The sequence below is a fragment of the Electrophorus electricus genome, chromosome 2 (genome assembly GCF_041902795.1).
Source record: "Electrophorus electricus isolate QZ-2024a chromosome 2, ASM4190279v1, whole genome shotgun sequence".
Taxonomy (NCBI): Eukaryota; Metazoa; Chordata; class Actinopteri; order Gymnotiformes; family Gymnotidae; genus Electrophorus; species Electrophorus electricus.
In genome coordinates, this window is record NC_137498.1 from 6,514,666 (window position 1) to 6,536,420 (window position 21,755).

Sequence of the window (21,755 nt, forward strand, 5' to 3'; positions counted from 1 at the left end):
CAGAATGAAACCAGACAGAATGAGGCACAGTAAGCACAACATGTGTGTGTGTGTGTGTGTGTGTGTGTGTGTACCTCTGTATCTCCAGTAGATAACTCCAATTCCTAACAGCAGCAGAACAGGAATGAGGATGAATTAATACATTCTGGCAGAATCTGAATCTGTAAATGGGAAAATATAAATAAGGAGGGAACGTGTGTGTGTGTGTGTTTGTGTGTGTGTGTGTGTGTGTGAGAGAGAGAGAGAGAGAGAGAGAGAGAGAGAGAGAGAGAATGTGTGCATGTGTAACAAATAAAATGTGAATAAATGTTACTATTTCACTAAAGACACAGCCGAGCTTTCACATTGTATCTTCACATCTTATCAAAACACATCAGAACTATGACCTCTTACCTTTATCTGGGGTCTCTGTGTTGTGTGTTCCAGTAGGTCTTTGATATGATGTTGTAGTTGAAGGTATTGGTCTAGTCTGGACTTTGGTCATTGGAGTAGAGTTTGTAGTGAAAGTGGGGGGAGAGGGAGAGAGAGAGAGAGAGAGAGAGAGAGAGAGAGCGAGAGAGAGAGAGAGAGAGAGAGAGAGAGAGAGAGAGAACATTGCATATGGACTAAATGAAAACAGCAGCAGGTTCATTTACCTGTAATATCAAGTAACACTCTCCTGACAACCTTACTGTTCAGGGAACACACATACACTCCTTTATCCTCCTCAGTCAGTTGTGATATGAGTAGGAAGACATTTCCTGGAGATTAACTGAGCCGTTGAACTCTGCCTGTGTAACGCTGAGTCTGATCAGTGGGGTAGATTTCATTGTCTCTGAAGGTCCATTTAAGAGTGCGTGCTTTGGTCTGTAGTCCAGTCCAGGAGCAGGGCAGTAGAACAGACCCTCCCACATGACCCTGTAGATTCATCTGTCCAGTTGTGGATGTGCAGTCAGTGGAACACACAGGAAGCAAAGCAAATCATTATAGACACACAGTTCAAATAAACTATCATGTAATCATAATAATCATGTGTTTAAGAAGTACAACTCCATGGTGATCTTTAGAATGTTAATAGTGTTGACCTACAATGAGATGGCAAAGACATTTGCAGTGTTTGTTTAAAAAAGCAACATACAGGTCAGGATAAAATGAGTTTTGTTAAGTCAGTAGCAATACAGATCTGATTTATTTCACCAGTAACAGTGAGTTGCATGTCTGTGTATTCACTCCCATTAATATAACACCTGTAGTCTCCCTCATCCTCTTCAGTCAGGTGTGATATGAGTAGAGAGATATTTCCTGGAGAGTGAGCAGTACCCAGCTGAACTCTGTTTCTATACTGTTCACTCTCACTGGAGATCTCAGTATAACTGGAGTTTTGGTGTTTATATCAGGTAAAACTCTCAGGTCTGCTGTGTGGTTCAGTGCAGGAAAAGGGCAGCTGTACTGAGTCTCCTACATGTGCTCGGATATGTAATGTTCTTCTACTCTTTACCAGAGTGCAGCCTGCAGAAACATATAACAGTAAATTAAGATAATCAGGATAATCCTTTTGAAGCTGTATTGTGTATTTAAAATTAAGTCACAAAATGCAGGAGTGACCAATGATTATTTGTGAAGCAAACATTGAATCAAATTCTAATGAGAAAGACTCACCGACTCACACATAAATGTACAGTTTCATATAAAATGTAGTTTCATATCACTCAGCATTAAGAGAGAATTTCACACTCACCTTCAGTGAGATGAAGCACAGTGAAGAGAAAACACAAACTGAAAACACCACTGACCTCCCAGCACACACTGACAACTCTACACCCAGAACTCCACCACCACTGTGGACACACACTGACTCCAGAACTCTCTCAGCAGTACTTCAGTCCAACCGACCGTAATATCCACCCAGCAGAGAGGAACTGGGATCAAATGAGCTTGGCCAGACCTCTTCTGTTCTTTAATGTTCTCATCAGCAGTTTCACAAAACCAAACACATTATTGTTTATTTAATGTTTATTTAATGACATTTTGCACTATATTGGACTGTTTGCACTTGTGTAGCATGTTGTCTGTTGCACTGTTGTTTTTATGTTGCACCATGGTCCTGGAGGAACATTGTCTCGTTTTTGTTGTGTACTTGTATATAGCTGAAATGACAATAAAATCTCTTGAACTTGCTACGTGGGTCCTGAGAAGACTTGCTGTTACTCTGTTATAACTTCACTTCACAGCGCACACACCCACTCTGACCCAGCTGCTGTCCCTGTGAAATGCACATGCATGGTGTGGCCACAGCTGTTTCCTGCACAAACCTGTTTCCTACTCACACTGTGTTTTCTCTGTTTAGACTGACAGACTAGAAAACACACACAGACTTTTGCTGGTAGTCCATAAACATGATTTGCTAGGGGTTCACACATTTTTCCCAAATTTCCAAATACAAATATTGTCATTTGCAGAACATAACATCTGGTCAAAATAACAAAAATGATGCAATGTTTACAGACCTCAAAAATGCAAAGAAAACAAGTTTAAATTCATTTTTAAACAACACTAATAAAAATAATAATTCCAAAATCAATATTTAGTGGGATGACCCTGATTTTCAACCACAGCTTTCATGTGTGTTGGTTTATTCTACTATTCTCTCATTGCTCATTAAATTAGATTAAACAAGAGGTGATGACCCAGTCAGAACCTCATTAATTATATATGAACATGTGTGTGGGTGTGTGTGCGGCTGTGTGTGAGTGTGTGTGTGTGTGTGTGTGTGTGTGTGTGTGTGTGTGTGTGTGTGTTTCTAAGTGTGTGACCAAAAACATTTTTTGCAAAGTCACCTTTTGTGAATAAAACAAAGTGGAGAGAAAATTAAATCTCACAAGCATTCTCACTAAGAAACACTGCATTCTCACTAAGAAACAGTCCCTAATTTTTACACTCTCGTACGTGGACATGCCTAATAATTTAGTCTCTCTTTCTGCCGAGGTTCACCTACCCCTGATGTCATGATGTTATTGAGCCTACACCCGTCTCAGCTGCCATGGCTACTCCCTCCACCCACTGATGTCCCTTGCTGTAGCCCACCACACCTCCACCCCAGCCAACTACTTGATGGACGTTGATGGACGTTCTCTTGCAAGAGAACGTTATTATTATTTTTTACTTTTCTCTTAAAATTGTTATTATATTGTTATTATTGTAGTGACTGTTGTCGGCCAGAGGAGGATGGGCCCCACCTTTGAGTCTTGGTTCCTCTCAAGGTTTCTTCTTCATGCTCTAGGGAGTTTTTCCTTGCTACTGGGGGCTTGGACTCGGACATTTGTAACACTGCTTTGTGACAATTTCTGTTTTAAAAATCGCTACATAAATAAATTTGATTTGATTTATTATGATACACCATTCAAAAATGTCATATTCATGTGACACTCTGTTTAGGAAGTTGCAGTTATATGGACTTAATCCCCCTGTGCTGCTGAACGGATGGCTTTAATGCAGCTAGTGAGTCATTAATATGTCAACAAAAGAATAAATAAATGAATTGAACATTTAATATCAGTCTGTTCAGAGTATGACACACCTGAGTGTGTGCTGCGGTCCCTAATGCCTTTACAGATTACAGCAGAGTATCTCATTTCTTGATAATCCTGCGGAAACCCAAATGTTTGGTTAAATGAAGAAAGCTGCTGAGGTTATTAGAGTGGAAGTAATGTCTGTGCATATGGAGTGATATGCAGTGTTAGCTCAGTGGTTAAGGTACTCAGCTAGTAATTAGAAAGCTGCCAGTTGCCACTGTTGGGCCTCTGTGCAAGGCCCTTAATCCTCAATCGCTTAAATTGTATTCAATTATAACTGTAAGTTACTTTGGATAAAAGTGTGAGTTAAATGTTATATATTGGCTTTCTGTATTTCTGAACTATTTCTGATTGCTTACTTCTGTTTTGTGCCCCTCCTGGATTTGTCTGCCTGGATATTTTGTCTCTCTGGATTTCAACCTGGACTTTAGTTCCTTTCTGTGATGCTCCCTGGCTCTGTTTATCCTATAGTACTGGTTCTGATCCTTGCCTGAGTTTGAATGTGTTGGATTATCCTTTTCTGATTAAAATCACATTTCATTTTATCCTCGAGCATCTAGCTTTCTCTGAAACATCAGTGTCACTGGAGTGAATGTGACATTGTTCCTCAGAATCCCTCATGAGTCAGTTAGTGATTTATTGATTAAACCATGAGGTTCAGAGCTGGATCACAGCAGAACTTAAAGCCCATGAATCTCAAAAAGTAACATGGTCGTGTGTGTGTGTGTGTGTGTGTGTGTGTGTGTGTGTGTGTGTGTGTGTGTGTGTGTGTGTGCTGTCCAGCCTTCCTGATCAAGTGTGTAGTGACCAAGAGCTGGATCATACATATAACCAAGTGAGGAATAAATAAACAGAAATAAACAAGTGAGCACATTTCCACTCATTACTAATAACCACCTGAGAAATAAATATAACTTCTTCAGATATTATATATACATATATGAAGAAGATTCCAAGTTCCACATCCTGAAAAGCACCTTACTTGTAAGAAATCTTCTTCACACTCCATTTAGGCATCACTGTTTGGTACAACAGGACAAAAGCAACAAACACAACTGGCACATCTGGGTGATGCTGTTGAATGTGCATGTTCATGTGTTTTAGCACACACACCCTACAACACCAACACACTGTCCTCATCCACCACTCAGGTCACTGGGAAACTTTCCCACACAGGTGATTTGAAAGAAACAGCTCATAGTGTTAATGATTCAGTAAATGTTGCTAACGAGCTTGAGCTACATTTAGCCTAGCATGTTGCTAACTTGCTCATAGATTACAGCTTAAGGTTTGGAGTGGAAATCGCAGATGTGAAGTTTGATTCCACATTATGTTCATCAGCCTTCACACTTAGGCTACCGTGTACTCTCCGTATGACTGCATACAGTGAACTGTAATGTGTATGGGGTGATTTGGGATGAAAACACATACCATTACACTCCTAATATTTATATTTTAGTATAACTACATAGGTAATAATGTCATATAAAGCTGTAGCAAGCCAACTGCCTCAGCTACAACAGCAAAATAAATTCACTTTGCAGAACCTTTTCAACGCAGCTCTACTGCCCTAAGCAACCACCTCCTATGACCAGCCTACATATAAACCCTTTCACACCAAGAACTGAACCAGAGTCGCCTGTTTGGGACAAAAGGTGATTTTCACATTTGGTGTTTTTGCTCGAGTCTGAGTGAGACTGTTTCCATGTCACTGATCTGGTTTCACACTGTGTACAATTCTGCAGAACCATCTGCTCTACTTTGGAGTTCAACCCCGGTCCTAAAGAGAAAGTAACAGACAGTGACATCCAACTGCTGTCGGTGAACTGGACCACGCACACCTTCATGATGTATGTGGTTATCAGTGGGTATAAACAGAAGCCACAACTCTCTGTCCTGCTTTGGCTCTTTATTTATGAAACAGCAATAGACTCTCACAGTGGAAGTGATGCGTACAGACAAGGGACGGCATTTGACTATAAAATGACCTACTTAACATAAACATGTGCTACAATTTAAAGAATAAATATCCAAAAATGCTTCCACAGAGATACACAAATAAAATGAAGAAAAACCATTCTGCTGAAAAAATCCATAATGTAATAAAACATAATAAATTGTTTTTATTATTGTACAGACATATGATACTTGTAGGAAATGATACTTGTAGGAGTCACAATTATAGTTGCAGACTGAGAAAAGTTTAATTGACGTTTACAGCGTTTAACATTTAGATTTAGCAGTTAGCCTCCTTTCCCAAGTAGAAGATGAAATCAAGAGGAATAAAACACAAGTACTCTGGTTCTTGGAGTGGCTACACTGTAATGTTATCAGTCTTAGTCCTGCCCCTGTCACTGTTAGTCCTCCTCCTACAATTCCTAACTTATGCCAGTCTGAAACCACACCTGGAGTAACTAATTAGCAGTTAATTAGTAATTACCAATAGATACAGCAAATTATACAAAGACAGCACTGAAACCAAGACAGAAGAACATAACAGTTCATTGGCTCCCATACAATAAAAGAGAGTGTGTGTGTGTGTGTGTGTGTGTGTGTGTGTGTGTGTGTGTGTGTGTGTGTGTGTTCAGGCTTGTTAATGTAGTTTGATATTGACATATTCTGTATTATCTCCATTATCCATTGCTCTGGGTGCTGGTCTGGTGGTGTTTATATGGGCTAGAGTAGAATACATCACATCATCCTGCAGAAAATATCACAATTACAAAATATTAGCACACATACATATAGAATAATGCACACCCTGTTGAGTGGATTAATACAAGTGTTAATATAATAAATGTATTGTATTGCAGAGGTGTTAATTGTAATATACATCTAATCCACAAATGCACATGTAAATATAATTTATGCAAGCATGTGTGTAATCTGTTTTATACATTCACAAACATTTAAACACTCACCAGCCACTTTAATAAAGATCTGCAGTCTGTAATTTAATATGTGCACATGTCTTACAGGTGTGCACCACTGTTTAGTGTGTGACCACAGGAGCACTGCTGAATGGATCCTACCTGGATGATAGACCACTCTCAACAAAGAAGTGTCTCTGCAGTGGTAGTGTCTTTAGGGCATGTATGAGTGTGTAACAAGAAAAGCAGTGTGTCTGAAGTTTATATACAAGCCTGTGGAACTGCACACAGGTATATAATGCAGCTAGAAGATAACTGGATGTAGTGTAAAGGTGATCCTAATAAAGTGGCTGAGGAGAGTAACCACATACATACATCACCTGACCTTTTTAATACAAATGATAAATGTGTGATCAATGATCAATTTTTCTTTAGTTAATGAGTGCTTACTGAAGAGATCTTGAAAAGTAGTCTGACCAAAATGAATTTTTCCAGTACGCAAAATATACCCAGATGACGTACTGCTACGGCCAAATAATCCAGTACGTGACCAGGCCTGTCTCTGTGGTGTACTGCATCTCATCATGCAACGGTGGTGGTAAATCACAAGTGGGTAGAACTTCATACGTTCGCGTGACCTCTTAGTATGGTTTGTGTTTTTTACACACTGGATATTATGCATCATACTACTAAAGGGAACAGTAAACAGTATACAGTATATAATGAGTCCAGTATGCCGCATACAGTATGTAGTAAGATATTTTGTATATAGCCCAAAGGTTTCTTGCCTCATGTCGGTGTTACATGAAGGGATTGGCCAGCAATTACATTATTTTCCTTTTCCCCGGATGGCCGAGACATGTTTTGCTCCGTTAGTTTAAAACAAAAGCTGCTAATGTTACTAACAAACTCTTGAAGCCAACAGCAACAGCAGCTAATAGTCGTTGTAATTAAGTTGGACACTGGAGGTCAACAGCAACCCAAGTATAACCTTAGTACATAATGGTCTTCATACATAAGTTAGATCACTACATGTCCACAAAGCTTTCTTAACCTGCTCAAACCTCATCCAGATTGTAGTGACGAGTTTATTCACTTTTCTAGTTCACAGTAGTCTGTGAGACCTTTATTAAGACCTGGATGCAGTTTGAGCTGGTTGAGAGTCATCTGTGGGCATGTATTTATGAAGGTTAGATTTGGGTTGCTGATGACCTCCAATGTTTGTTAGCAAACAGAATTGCACTCAAAATAATTTTGTCTAAGTGGAAAAATAATGTAAATTAGACTTTTCACCTAAATACTCCTTTAAATGCCTGAGCTGTCTATTACAATATTTCCCCTCTGGTGCTCTGAAACAGACACTACAGGTAACAGAAGCGTTACTGCATGTCACGTGGTCATCACTAGTTAAAGGCCAGCAAACAACTACTGTTAGCTAGGAGGTAGTGAATAGTCAAATAAAAAAGAAATACAATTAAAAAACTTAGTCGACTTTAGTTTTTTAGCACTGATTCAGGCACAACTTAGGTACTTGCTCAATTTTAAAAGTATTGTTTTAGCAATGACATCAGAAAAAAACCCAAATGATACACAGTCCTACTTGCAGAAAGTACGAAACGTGACATATGCCATTTATCAGTCAGCAGACTCATTTTCCAGACTGTTTGTTCACACCTTTTTATATGGTATGTCACGGAGACGTGTATCTGCATGGCTGTTTCTTCTGTGCATGTTGTTCATGGATTCTAATAAAATGACACCTTTTTGATAAACCATTTTGCATGACGCTGATATGACCTGTTAGGATGTTTATCTCCTGTCCCTCTCATCCCTCTAACCTTTCTGGCACTTTTCTACTACTTTGGTTGATTCAGAAGTTACTTCTGAGTGCAGTGAGGTGTCTAAAAAGGCCCAGTAGCATAAAGGTACTGCTATAGAGCAGGTGATCATAATAAAGTTATCATCAAGCATATAGCGTACACACACACACACACACACACACACACACACACACACACACACACACACACACACACACACACACACATGCAATGCTTAACATCTCTAGCTGCAACAGTCATAAGTGAATGACTGCTGAAAAGTCACTGGTAAACTACAGCACATTAGGCAAATAAAACTACTCTGTGAAACTACAGAATATTAAACAATTAACTGCTCTGCTAAACTACAGCATATTAGATGATGTCATACTGTCTGTCATAATTTAGTAATCAGAATCGACTGTGTGCACTGCAGTAAAGACTGTAGTGAAGTTCTCTGTGCACACAAGAATAAGGCCCTTAAAGTTTTTCCACATTTTCAGAAACACATGGCCTCTCACCAGTACCTGTATGACTTTCACTGGGTCTTAACATGCAGAAACTTATCACTAATCCAAGCTCTGACACTGTAGAACAGATCTGTGCACTGAGTTCACTGATATTATAACATGGATGTGTGACACCCACCTGTGTCTGCTGATCTCTCCTCTCTCCTGTTTGTCCCTCTCTGCTCACCGTCTGTTCACGTCTCTGAACTACAAAATTAACTCAGTGTGAGATGGACAGATATGTATGTATTTATTTATATACAGATTTTATTATCAAGAGCATCTCACATGTTTATCAGTATGTGTGCTCTCTGGGAAGCAAACCCATGACAGTGTGTTATCAGCAATGTGCACTACCTGTCTACCAGGTGAGCAGAGGTCTGTATTACTGGATAATATTGTAGAGAACTTCACACTGAGACCTGTTATAATTGTCTGTGAACTTGAATAGGCGTGTGTGTGTTTGTGTGTGTGTGTGTGTGTGTGTGTGTGTGTGTGTGTACCTCTGTATCTCCAGCAGATGACTCCTCCTAATCCCATCAACAGCAGTAAACCCCCCATACCAGCTAAGATGGTATGACGTGTGTACAGTGAAGAATTCTGTGCAATTCCTGCATGTGGGAATGTGGGAAGCAGAGTTAAAATATGATGTATTATTTGTCACTTTTAATATTATAGTGTATGAATTTCATAACAAGCATTCAATATAAATGTTTTTTTTTTGGCACAAAAACAAAGAGGATGGAGCATGAATGAGTTTCTGTATCTCTACAATCTGAAATTACACATTTTGGCATTATACTTGATTGAGAGTTGATAATATTGATATTGATTAATATTGATAATATTATTAGTAATTAATAAAAGTTGACATTGTCAATGTCATTAAGACTACATTAAGACTACTGTAACACCCCTCACCACCATCACACAGGAGCCCCGTGTTAAGGAGGGTGTGGGTGCTACTGTAAAACCTCTCACCACCATCACACAGGAGCCCAGTGTTAAGGGGGGTGTGGGTGCTACTGTAACACCTCTCACCACCATCACACAGGAGCCCCGTGTTAAGGGGGGTGTGGGTGCTACTGTAACACCTCTCACCACCATCACAGGAGCCCCGTGTTAAGGGGGGTGTGGGTGCTACTGTAACACCCCTCACCACCATCACACAGGAGCCCCGTGTTAAGGGGGGTGTGGGTGCTACTGTAACACCCCTCACCACCATCACACAGGAGCCCCGTGTTAAGGGGGGTGTGGGTGCTACTGTAACACCTCTCACCACCATCACACAGGAGCCCCGTGTTAAGGGGGGTGTGGGTGCTACTGTAACACCTCTCACTACCATCCTCCTCCCCATGTGCTCCTTTGTTTGTTTTTATTCCTCCACATGCTTTGTGTTGTTCATGCCCTCACACAGGGGTCCTGTGTGTCCCCTTTCACTTACCCCCGTCACCTGGGTCTAGTCTCACCCTCATTATTTACCCTATAAAGCCCAATCCTGTACAACGACTATGTCAGTTATTTTGCCTTAATGGCTTGTATTACCTTGTTTATGCAACATTAGCACAGTATGTTCATGTGTGCTTTCATTTTCATTAAAAAAAAAAAACAAACAAAAAAAAACGCATCAAACCAGGCTAACTCACGCTTGCATCCTGCCCCACACTCGTTAAACCAATGTGTGTTACCTCCATTAGTAGATGATGGACTGAATGTCTTATAACCTTTTGGAGACATCATTGTAGTAGTAGGTTTAGTTGAAGCTGTTGGACTTGATGTGTCAGTGTCCATTGGAGGAGGATTTACAGGTTTATATGGAGCCTCTGCAAGAATAGAAAAGTGTGATCAGTTATAAGTAATGAGGGTTCAGGGCTGTTATGTATTTAACATGTTTAGATTTTGTACTACAGAACTGATGTATGTACAGTTTGGCCAAGCAGACGTGTTCAGTTCTCTGTGTTTCAGTGGTGGTGATACGTTGACTAAGTCTGAAGCTGCAGGGCTCTGTAGGTGCAGTGTGTCCTTCAGTCATTTTCTGAATGAATGAATTAGGGACTTCTGAGTCAAGTCTCTCTCTCTCTCTCTCTCTCTCTCTCTCTCTCTCTCTCTCTCTCAGTGCATTTCAGTTCAGTAAGCTTTACTGGCGTGACCATATACCACTATAGTATTGTATTATTGCCAAAGCAGCGTTATAACATGAACATTACACAACATTACAACCTTTGCAATTATGGAAATTAAGAATTCTGTTATGATAAAGAACTTGAAGAGAAACTGTAATTGGTCTGAAATAATAATAATTGGAAGAAGTAAAAGGGAAGAAGTGAAAAGAAAGATAAATAAATTAATAAGGATGTAAAATAATAAATAGTTAATAATAATAAATAGTTAGGTAACTTTTATAAACTGTGTGTGTATGCGTGTGTGTGTGTGTGTGTGTGTGTGTGTGTGTGTGTGTGTGTATGCGTGAGTGTGTGTGTGTGTGTGTGTGTTTGGGTGGGTTAATCACTGTCCCTCATCTTATGGCAGGCAGATATGCATCACCCAGCAAAAGCGCTGCTTTCCTTCTTTTCGCCCAGTAAGATGGGCAGTTTCAGTGTTAGACAGACACTTAAAGTTGGGGTGGATCGTCTCAGATTTTGTAAAGTAAATTTTCCGTATTTGGATGAATTTTTCACATTCAGTGAGGAAGTGCAGCTCTGTCTCTACAGTGTCATATTTACATTGCTGACAGAGTCTCTGTTCTCTGGGCAGCCATGACATTTATATCGGCTGGTCTGGACGGCCAGGCTGTGTTCTCTGAGTCTGGACTTTGTCAACGTGGTTCTGTGTTTAATGTCAGTCACTGTGTACAGGTCGTCTGCTACAGTGTACTGACGTTTTAGGGCCAGATAACGCTGCATTTTGCTTTGTGCTTGTGTTTGTGTTCCAGTGGGTGATGTAGTTTAGTTTGTGAAGTGTAATAATTTGGTTTGGTCTGATTGTACTTTGGACTGGTCCTGATGTGTTAGTGTTAGTGTGTGTTAATGAACAGCACCAGCTGTGAGAGGAGACTCTTCTCTGCTCTTATTTTTCTTTTTCTTTCTATCTCTCCCTCTCCCCCTCCCTCCTTTTCTCTCTCTCCCCCTCCCTCCTTCACTCTCCATTTATCCCTTTCTCTCTCTCTCTCTCTCTCTCTCTCTCTCTCTCTCTCTTTTTGGGAGTGAATGAATTAGGGGCTCCTGGGTCGAGTCTCTTCCTCTCTCCCTCCTTCACTCCCTCCCTCCCTCTTTCTCTCCTCCTCTCTCTCTCTCCCTCTTTCTCTTTCTCCCCCTCTCTCTAGAGCAAATGAGAACAGTAGTAACTAAATAAGGAAACTAAACAAGTCGTGTGTAATATGGGTATACAACTGACTAGAACCTAAACAGGACAGAAGACGAGAGTCATTAACTACAGGCATGAAATACAAATACAAACAGAAGATGTAACTAGAAACAGACAGAAGTAGAACTGCAGATCCTGCTGCTGGATAGATTTTTTGTTTTATGTAGTACAGTAGTTATTGATACAGACCAGTCGCTATATGCAGTACGGCCCACCGCCTGCAGTTGAAGTGATTTTTTGTTTTGTAACCACGCCCCCATGATGGCACACACCTGCCCCTGGTTTAATGTTGTGTGTGTGTGTGTGTAGTTAAACCCCTGTTGGTGTGTGCATTAGTGTTGGTCATTGTTTGTGTTGCTAGTCCTACGTGTATTCATGTTAAACGTATATGTTCATGTTGCCGTCATGTTCCTGCCAGTGTTACATGTATTCGTGTTATATGTTTATGTTGTGTGAGTGCCGTCGTCGTAAGCGTTACGTGTTAATAAATGTGTGTCAAAGTCGAGGGAGTCTGTGCGTCCTGCTCCGCGCCCTGCGGCACTCCAGCTGTTACAGCAATCAAGTGGCACATACAACAAATGCTACAGATTCTTGAAGTGCTGATGTTTGTTCAGTTTTCCACCTGATCTCACTGAGTTTGTCTGTGTGTCTAGTGAGGGGTCTGGTGTTGTCTGTACAGGCAAAGGTCTGAGTAACAGAAATGATCCAGTTAGATTCCCATTCTAATTAGATTTCCATTCCCATCATGTATGAAGACTTAAGCGTCGGTCACATCTAACTGCCACCTCGCTCATGTTTTCACATGGGTGGAGCAAAATGAGGGGATTATGGGCGGTCTTGGTATCGTGTAATTTTGGGGAACGTAGTCCTTCAGAAAACAGCGAACACTACTTGTGACATTGTTTTAATAATTAGTATAAGAATAGCAGCTGCTTTTCTTTCAGAAAGAAGCAAGTAAAGCTCTTGCCCCTTCAAGTGAATGAGGTTTTTCACCAGGCAGATTTTTCTCGTGTTCGGTGTGAAAGATTATTTATACTGCAGATTTAGTGTCTGATGCTGCCTTTAAATTGAACCTAAATAAGATGCCTTAGCAGGCAGCATATGTCAGAGGGAGAACAGTGATCACACATTTATTCAACAGTCTGGATCTGGAAGCATATTGGTCAGTATTTCCATAGACATTCCAGAAAATTCTAATTTAAAGCCTCAACCCAACCAGCTACAAAATTAAGATTAAAAAAAGAACAAAATTACAAGACTTTGTACATAAATGCTTCATGAACTACAAATTCCATAATGCCCTCATACAGGTAGCTGAGATATGTGTACACTGAGAGAGACTGAGCTACAACATCATTTGTCATGGCATACTATGTCATTTCAAGCAAGAAAATCATAACATATTTATACGTGTACGCCAAATTCTCAACTATGAAGTCTTGTTCTTGTTTGCCACCAACTGCTGTGGTCATCTGTCGTCTCTTGCAAAGATATTGTTATTCATCAATTGTTATTCAGGACAGTAAATCACTCTACCAGCTGTGGGTTCCTCTCGGATGTGGTATGACAGGGATGCTGCTTGTATGTGGTCACTCTTTGATTAGTCAGTGTTGGACAAACTCGGCTGTTGATCAATCAAGATCAGACTAAAGAAATTCTGAACTATATGGAGTTAATGCTGGAGCAGAGCTGAGAGTGGAGCTGGAGCAGAGTTGGTGGACTGAAGACGTACATTTGGATAAATCTCTCCCTTGGGCTTGTGCTCTCTCTCTCTCCCTCTCTCTCTCTGTCGTGCTCTCTCTCAGTCACATTCTCTTTCTGTCTCTCCTTCTCTCTCTCTTTTTTCTGCCTGGAAGCCCCAGCAGACATGCTCTCCTGTTCCTGGTCACCCACTTCACCTTCTTTAACTCTTTGCTACATTGAACTCATGAAGCTTGGCTCTCCGTGTAATATTTGTAATGAGACTTATGGAGTCCAGATGCTCACAGTTGATGTTAATCACTGTTAATTTATTAAGAGAGAGGAAATCCAAAGGTGTAGTCAAAATTCTCTGCACTGGTGGATTGAGGCTGAGTGAAGAGCCAGCTATATTTTTCTATATATTTAGAGTGCTGACACCAGTTTCCTGTAAAGTATCCAATCTCTGCACTGTAAGTTTAGTAGATCAAATCCTAGGTTAGGCTAACAGAACCGCTGACAAAGCAGGATGTATTAAGACTGAGGAATTTTAGAAAGGTGGTTATGCATATTCTCATAACACATGCTAGACCATGCAGTATAGCATTCTCTTCAGAATATAAATTGTAATTACAGGAATAATTTGGAATCAGATACATTTTGTAGTTTTATGTGCATTAAACCTTTGCCTGCACCTCTGCCATTGGTTGTAGGTAAGTGGGACAGGGGTAAATAATTACAGTGACAGAAGCTCCAAATATGTCACTTGTAATGTCAAGCTGACATCAACATTGACTAAATCAACTTTTATGACTGTTTGTTTATGCCCATTTGCAACTTGTCATAGCAAAGCCTTGCTTCTTATTTTAGATGTTTTAAATCAAAAATCTAAAATAAGAACACATTAGTGATTTTGATCCAGCTGGTCCACCAACATTAATGAGCTGCACACTGTGCAGTTTTCAGAACGATAATGTAACGCAGAGGCAGACAGGACTTGACGCACATGTGTAAACGAAAGTTCTTCATTTGCAAAACAGGTAGACACAACGGCAAAATTAACAAATTGATGCAAACTAAGCACTGACTAAATGGAACACCAAAAGGAGAAAAATTATACAGGAACTGTGCAGAAACAATAAAATTGTGATGTAACATTTGATACTAAGACATCTAAGCTTGTATCACACTGTGTACTGAAGCTTGTATCAGTTACTATTACCACTAAAGTTAATATTACCATTAATATTACCACTAAAGTTACTAACAACACGTGACTAATGACGGTCGAAGCTTTAGACATCACTGAAGCACAGAATGAGGGTGAGACTGTTTCATAAGTTTGGCAGTGTCCTATAACTTGGAAGCTTTTTCTTTTTACTAAAAACAAATGGAAATGCTAATTATAGAAGTCAAAAGTGAGAGTAAACGTTTCATAACGCCAACCTGTTGTCTTTTACATAAAAGGGAAACAATGATTTTAGACAAATAATTTCAGAATTTAATTACTAAACATCATTACTGATCATCCATTTTTTTTAATGACATATGAAGGCGGCGGAGTGTTGTAATAGTTTCTAATGCTGCGCAGTTTTGAATCTATGGCTGCTATAATTTCTGAAAACCACCAGGTGTCGCTGTTTTGTCACCAACTTTCAATGCTCCCAAGCTTCGAATCCTTCAGCAGTACAATAAGGAAGAACCTCAAACACTTCACAGGACTTTGTCTGCACATCATTACCAAAAAAGAAGTTAAACAGTAAACACTTGAATAACGATTAGGCAATAAACTCATGGGAGGACGAGAGAGCGCACATTCAAAGACCTACAAGCAAGACGATAAAACAAGGGATATTTATACAAAGAGTAACGAATGCAAACTAGACAAAGATGAAAACAGTGACAGGAAAACCAAACGAGGGGTCGAAACAGAAAAACCAAAACAAAGAAGCATGTGTGTTAAAAACCTGAGACATTCTTACTTGAACTGCACAAGATATTTGTTACAATTAAAGGAGTATTTGACCATCACTGAACTAAACGTTACTGGTAATGCGCACAGATGGCAGCACAACAACAAATATGACAGCAGAAAGTCTACAAGTAACTCAGACAACCAAGACTTTGCTAGTGTGGATACATAAGAAAACCTTAAAGCTGGATTTATCATTTGCAGTTGGATTTGGATCAAAAACAGTGTTTTACCTTTAACGGTGAGACTGATGTCTTTATAGTACTGGTTAAGATAACACCTGTAGACTCCCTTATCCTCTTCAGTCAGGTGTGATATGAGTAGAGAGAGATTTCCTGGAGAGTGAACAGTACCCAGCTGAACTCTGTTTCTGTACTGTTCACTCTCACTGATGATCACATCCCATGTATTTCTGTTTGTGTTGTGTTTCCTCCAGGTAAAACTCTCAGGTTTGGCGTGTGGTTCAGTACAGGAGCAGGGCAGCAGTACTGAGTCTCCTGTGTATGCAGTGATGTCGTCTGTCTTCTGATTCTCTGACAAACTGCAGCCTGCAGAAACACACAGGATAAAGGCCTAATTAATATTTAATATGACATACTCCGTTCTTATTATTATATATGACATACTTAATTATTATTATATATGACATACTCCATTATTATTAAATATAACATACTTAATTATTATATATGACATACTTAATTGCTCCAGGTCCAGTCACCTGATGGTACTGATGGTACCAGCCAACTGATGATGGTACTGGAAATCATTAAGAGATTTCCCAATATATGCTGGTATGATGGATGCATGACCATCAAGTTATATGATTTAAATGTCTGATTATATTGATTATAGATTGTCTCTCTCCCTCCCTCCTTCTCTCTGTGTCCCTCTCCCCTCCCCCCCTCTCTCTCTCTCTCCCCCTCTGCCCACCCTCGCTCCCTCCCTCCCCCCTTCTCTCCTTCTCTCTCCATCCCTCATTCTCTATTTCTTCCTTTCTCTCTCTCTCTCCCTCCCTCCCTCTCTGCCTTCCTCCCCTCCCTCCTTTTCTCTCTCCTTCTTGCCCTCGCTTTCCCTCCCTCCTTCTCTCTCTTACTCCCTTTCTCTTTCTCCCCCTCTCTCTAGAGCAAATGAGAACAGTAGTAACTAAATAAGGAAACTAAACAAGTCGTGTGTAATATGGGTATATAACTGACTAGAACCTAAACAGGACAGAAGACAAGAGGCATTAACTACAGGCATGAAATACAAATACAAACAGAAGATGTAACTAGAAACAGACAGAAGTAGAACTGCAGATCCTGCTGCTGGATAGATTTTTTGTTTTATGTAGTACAGTAGTTATTGGTACAGACCAGTCGCTATATGCAGTACGGCCCACCGCCTGCAGTTGAAGTGATTTTTTGTTTTGTAACCACGCCCCCATGATGGCACACACCTGCCCCTGGTTTAATGTTGTGTGTGTGTGTGTAGTTAAACCCCTGTTGGTGTGTGCATTAGTGTTGGTCATTGTTTGTGTTGCTAGTCCTACGTGTATTCATGTTAAACGTATATGTTTGTGTTGCCGTCGTTAGTGTTCCTGCAGTGTTACGTGTATTCGTGTTATCCGTTTATGTTGTGTGAGTGCCGTCGTCGTAAGCGTTAAGTATCAATAAATGTCTGTCAAAGTCGAGGGAGTCTGTGCGTCCAGCTCCGCGCCCTGCGGCACTCCAGCTGTTACAGCAATCAAGTGGTACATACAACAAATGCTACAGATTCTTGAAGTGCTGATGTTTGTTCAGTTTTCCACCTGATCTCACTGAGTTTGTCTGTGTGTCTAGTGAGGGGTCTGGTGTTGTCTGTACAGGCAAAGGTCTGAGTAACAGACATGATCCAGTTAGATTCCCATTCTAATTACATTCCCATCATGTATGAAGACTTAAGCGTCGGTCACATCTAACTGCCACCTCGCTCATGTTTTCACATGGGTGGAGCAAAATGAGGAGATTATGGGCGGTCTTGGTATCGTGTAATTTTGGGGAACGTAGTCCTTCAGAAAACAGCTAACACTACTTGTGACATTGTTCTAATAATTAGTATAAGAATAGCAGCTCTTGCCCCTTCAAGTGAATGAGGTTTTTCACCAGGCAGATTTTTCTCGTGTTCGGTGTGAAAGATTATTTATACTGCAGATTTAGTGTCTGATGCTGCCTTTAAATTGAACCTAAATAAGATGCCTTAGCAGGCAGCATATGTCAGAGGGAGAACAGTGATCACACATTTATTCAACAGTCTTGGATCTGGAAGCATACTGGTCAGTATTTCCATAGACATTCCAGAAAATTCTAATCTAAAGCCTCAACCCAAGCAGCTACAAAATTAAGATAAAAAAGAGCAAAATTACAAGACTTTATACATAAATGCTTCATGAACTACAAATTCCATAATGCCCTCATACAGGTAGCTGAGATATGTGTACACTGAGAGAGACTGAGCTACAATGTCAACTGTCATGGCATACTATGTCATTTCAACCAAGAAAATCATAACATATTTATACGTGTACACCAAACTCTCAACTATGAAGTCTTGTTCTTGTTTGCCACCAACTGTTGTGGTCATCTGTGGTCTCTTGCAGAGATATTGTTATTCATCAATTGTTATTCAGGACAGTAAATCACCCTACCAGCTGTGGGTTCCTCTCGGATGTGCTATGACAGGGATGCTGCTCGTATGTGGTCACTCTTTGATTAGTCAGTGTTGGACAAACTCTGCTGTTGATCAATCAAGATCAGACTAAAGAAATTCTGAACCATAAGGAGTGAATGCTGGAGCAGAGCTGAGAGTGGAGCTGGAGCAGAGTTGGTGGACTGAAGACGTACATTTGGAGAAATCTCTCCCTTGGGCTTGTTTTCTCTCTCTCTCTCTCTCTCTCTCTCTCTCTCTCTCTCTCTCTCTCTCTCTCTCTCTCTCTCTCTCTCTCTCTCTCTCTCTCTCTCTCTCTCTCTCTCTCTCTCTCTCTCTCTCTCTCTCTCTCTCTCTCTCTCTCTCTCTCTCTATGCCTCAGTTCCCGGCCTGGCCACCCACTTCACCTTCTTTAACCCTTTGCTACATTTAACTTATGAAGCTCGGCTCTCCGTGTAGTATTTGCAATGACACTGATGGAGTCCAGACACTCGCAGATGATGTTAATCACTCATAATTTCTGAAGAGAGGGGAAATCTAAAGGTGTAGTCAAAATTCTCTACACTGGTAGATTGAGGCCGAGTGAAGAGCCAGCTATATTTTTATATATATTTAGAGTGCTGACACCAGTTTCCTGTAAAGTTTCCAATCTCTGCACTATAAGTTTAGTAGGTCAAATCCTATGTTAGGCTGACAGAACCACTGAAAAAGCAGGATGCATTAAGACAGGAATTTCAGAAAGGTGGTTATGCATATTATCATAACACATGCTAGACAATGCAGTAGAGCATTCTCTTCAGAATATAAATTATAATTACAGGCATAATTTGGAATCAGATACATTTTGTAATTTTATGTGCATTAAACCTTTGCCGGCACCTCTGCCTTTGTTTGTAGGTAAGTGGGACAGGGGTAAATAATTACAGTAACAGAAGCTCCAAATATGTCACTTGTAATGTCAAGCTGACATCAACATTGACTAAATCAACTTTTATGACTGTTTGTTTACGCCCATTTGCAACTTGTCATAGCAAAGCCTTGCTTCTTATTTTAGATGTTTTAAATCAAAAATCTAAAATAAGAACACATTAGTGATTTTGATCCAGCTGGTCCACCAACATTAATGATCTGCACACTGTGCAGTTTTCAGAACGATAATGTAACGCAGAGGCAGACAGGACTTGACGCACATGTGTAAACAAAAGTTCTTCATTTGCAAAACAGGTAGACACAACGGCAAAATTAACAAAATGTTGCAAGCTAAGCACTGACTAAATGGAACACCAAAAAGGGAGAAAAATGATACAGGAACTGTGCAGAAACAATAAAATTGTGATGTAACATTTGATACTAAGACATCGAAGCTCGTATCACACAGTGTACCGAAGCTTGTATCAGTTACTATTACCACTAAAGTTAACATTACCATTAATATTACCACTAAAGTTACTAACAACACGTGACTAATGATGGTCGAAGCTTCAGACGTCACTGAAGCACAGAATGAGCTTGAGACTTTCATAAGTTTGTCACTGTCCTATAACTTGGAAGCTTTATCTTTTTACTAAAAAAAATTGGAAATGTGCTAATTATAGAAGTCAAAAGTGAGAGTAAACATTTCATAACGCCAACCTGTTGTACTTACATAAAAGGGAAACAATGATTTTACACAAATTATTTCAGAATTTAATTACTAAGCATCATTACTGATCATCAATTTTTTAATGACATATGAAGGCGGTGCAGTGTTGTATTGTTTATAGTGCTGCGCAGTTTTGAATCTTTAGCTGCTATAATTTCTGAAAACCACCAGGTGTCGCTGTTTTGTCACCAGCTTTCAATGCTCCAAAGCTTCGAATCCTTCAGCAGTACAATAAGGAAGAACCTCAAACGCTTCACAGGACTTCGTCTGCACATCATTACCAAGAAGAAAGTTAAACAGTAAACACTAGAATAACGAGCAGGCTAATAACGTTACCAAACAACAATAAACTCACGGGAGGACGAGAGCGCACATTCAGATACCCACAACCAAGATGATAAAACAACGGATATTTATACAAAGATTAACAAATGCAAACTAGACAAAGATGAAAACAGTGACAGAAAAACCAAACGAGGGGTCGGAACAGAAAAACCAAAACAAAGAAGCATGTGTGTTAAAAACCTGAGACATTCTTACTTGAACTGCACAAGATATTTGTTACAATTAAAGGAGTATTTGACCATCACTGAACTAAACGTTACTGGTAATGTGCACAGATGACAGCACAACAACAAATATGACAGCAGAAAGTCTACAAGTAACTCAGACAACCAAGACTTTGCTAGTGTGGATACATAAGAAAACCTTAAAGCTGGATTTATCATTTGCAGTTGGATTTGGATCAAAAACAGTGTTTTACCTTTAACGGTGAGTCTGATGTCTTTATATTTCTGGTTTGTAAGATAACACCTGTAGTCTCCCTTATCCTCTTCAGTCAGGTGTGATATGAGTAGAGAGAGATTTCCTGGAGAGTGAGCAGTACCCATCTGAACTCTGTTTCTGTACTGTTCACTCTCACTGGTGATCACGTCCCATGAGTTTCTGTTTGTGTTGTGTTTCCTCCAGGTAATATTCTCAGGTTTGGCGTGTGGGTCAGTACAGGAGCAGGGCAGCAGTACTGAGTCTCCTGTGTATGCAGTGATGACGTCTGTCCTCAGATTCCCTACCAACATGCAGCCTGCAGAAACACACAGGATAAACGCCTTCACTATTAAACATGGCTGCACATGTACATGTAAAATGGCTGTTATTACATATGACATACTCCATTATTATTATATATGACATACTCCATTATTATTATATATCACATACTTAACTATTATATATGACATACTTAATTGCTCCAGGTCCAGTCACCTGATGGTACTGATGGTACCAGCCAACTGATGATGGTACTGGAAATCACTAAGAGATTTCCCAATAGATGTTGGTATGATGTATGCATGACCATCAAGTTATAAGATGTAAATGTCTGATTATATTGATTATAGATTGTCTCTCCCTCTCCCTCCCTCTCTGCCTCCCTCATTCTCTCTATTTCTTCCTTTCTCTCTCTCCCCCTCTCTCTAGAGCAAATGAGAACAGTAGTAACTAAATAAGGAAACTAAACAAGTCGTGTGTAATATGGGTATATAACTGACTAGAACCTAAACAGGACAGAAGACAAGAGTCATTAACTACAGGCATGAAATACAAATACAAACAGAAGATGTAACTAGAAACAGACAGAAGTAGAACTGCAGATCCTGCTGCTGGATAGATTTTTTGTTTTATGTAGTAC

At 40.0% G+C, this 21,755-nt stretch overlaps 2 long non-coding RNA genes across 2 annotated transcripts in view; one reads left to right on the top strand and one right to left on the bottom strand.

The window, feature by feature from the left end:
• The window catches only part of LOC145660001 (uncharacterized), a 70,908-nt gene that overhangs the window by 12,368 nt on the left and 36,785 nt on the right, over nt 1-21,755 (top strand). The gene's annotated exons all lie outside the window — the stretch shown is intronic.
• On the bottom strand, nt 5,446-9,307 carry LOC145660000 (uncharacterized). Its single transcript, XR_014126215.1, has 3 exons — nt 9,254-9,307; nt 8,890-8,957; nt 5,446-6,252 (listed from the first exon to the last, which is right to left on the bottom strand). It is a non-coding gene; the product is annotated as an uncharacterized LOC145660000 (long non-coding RNA).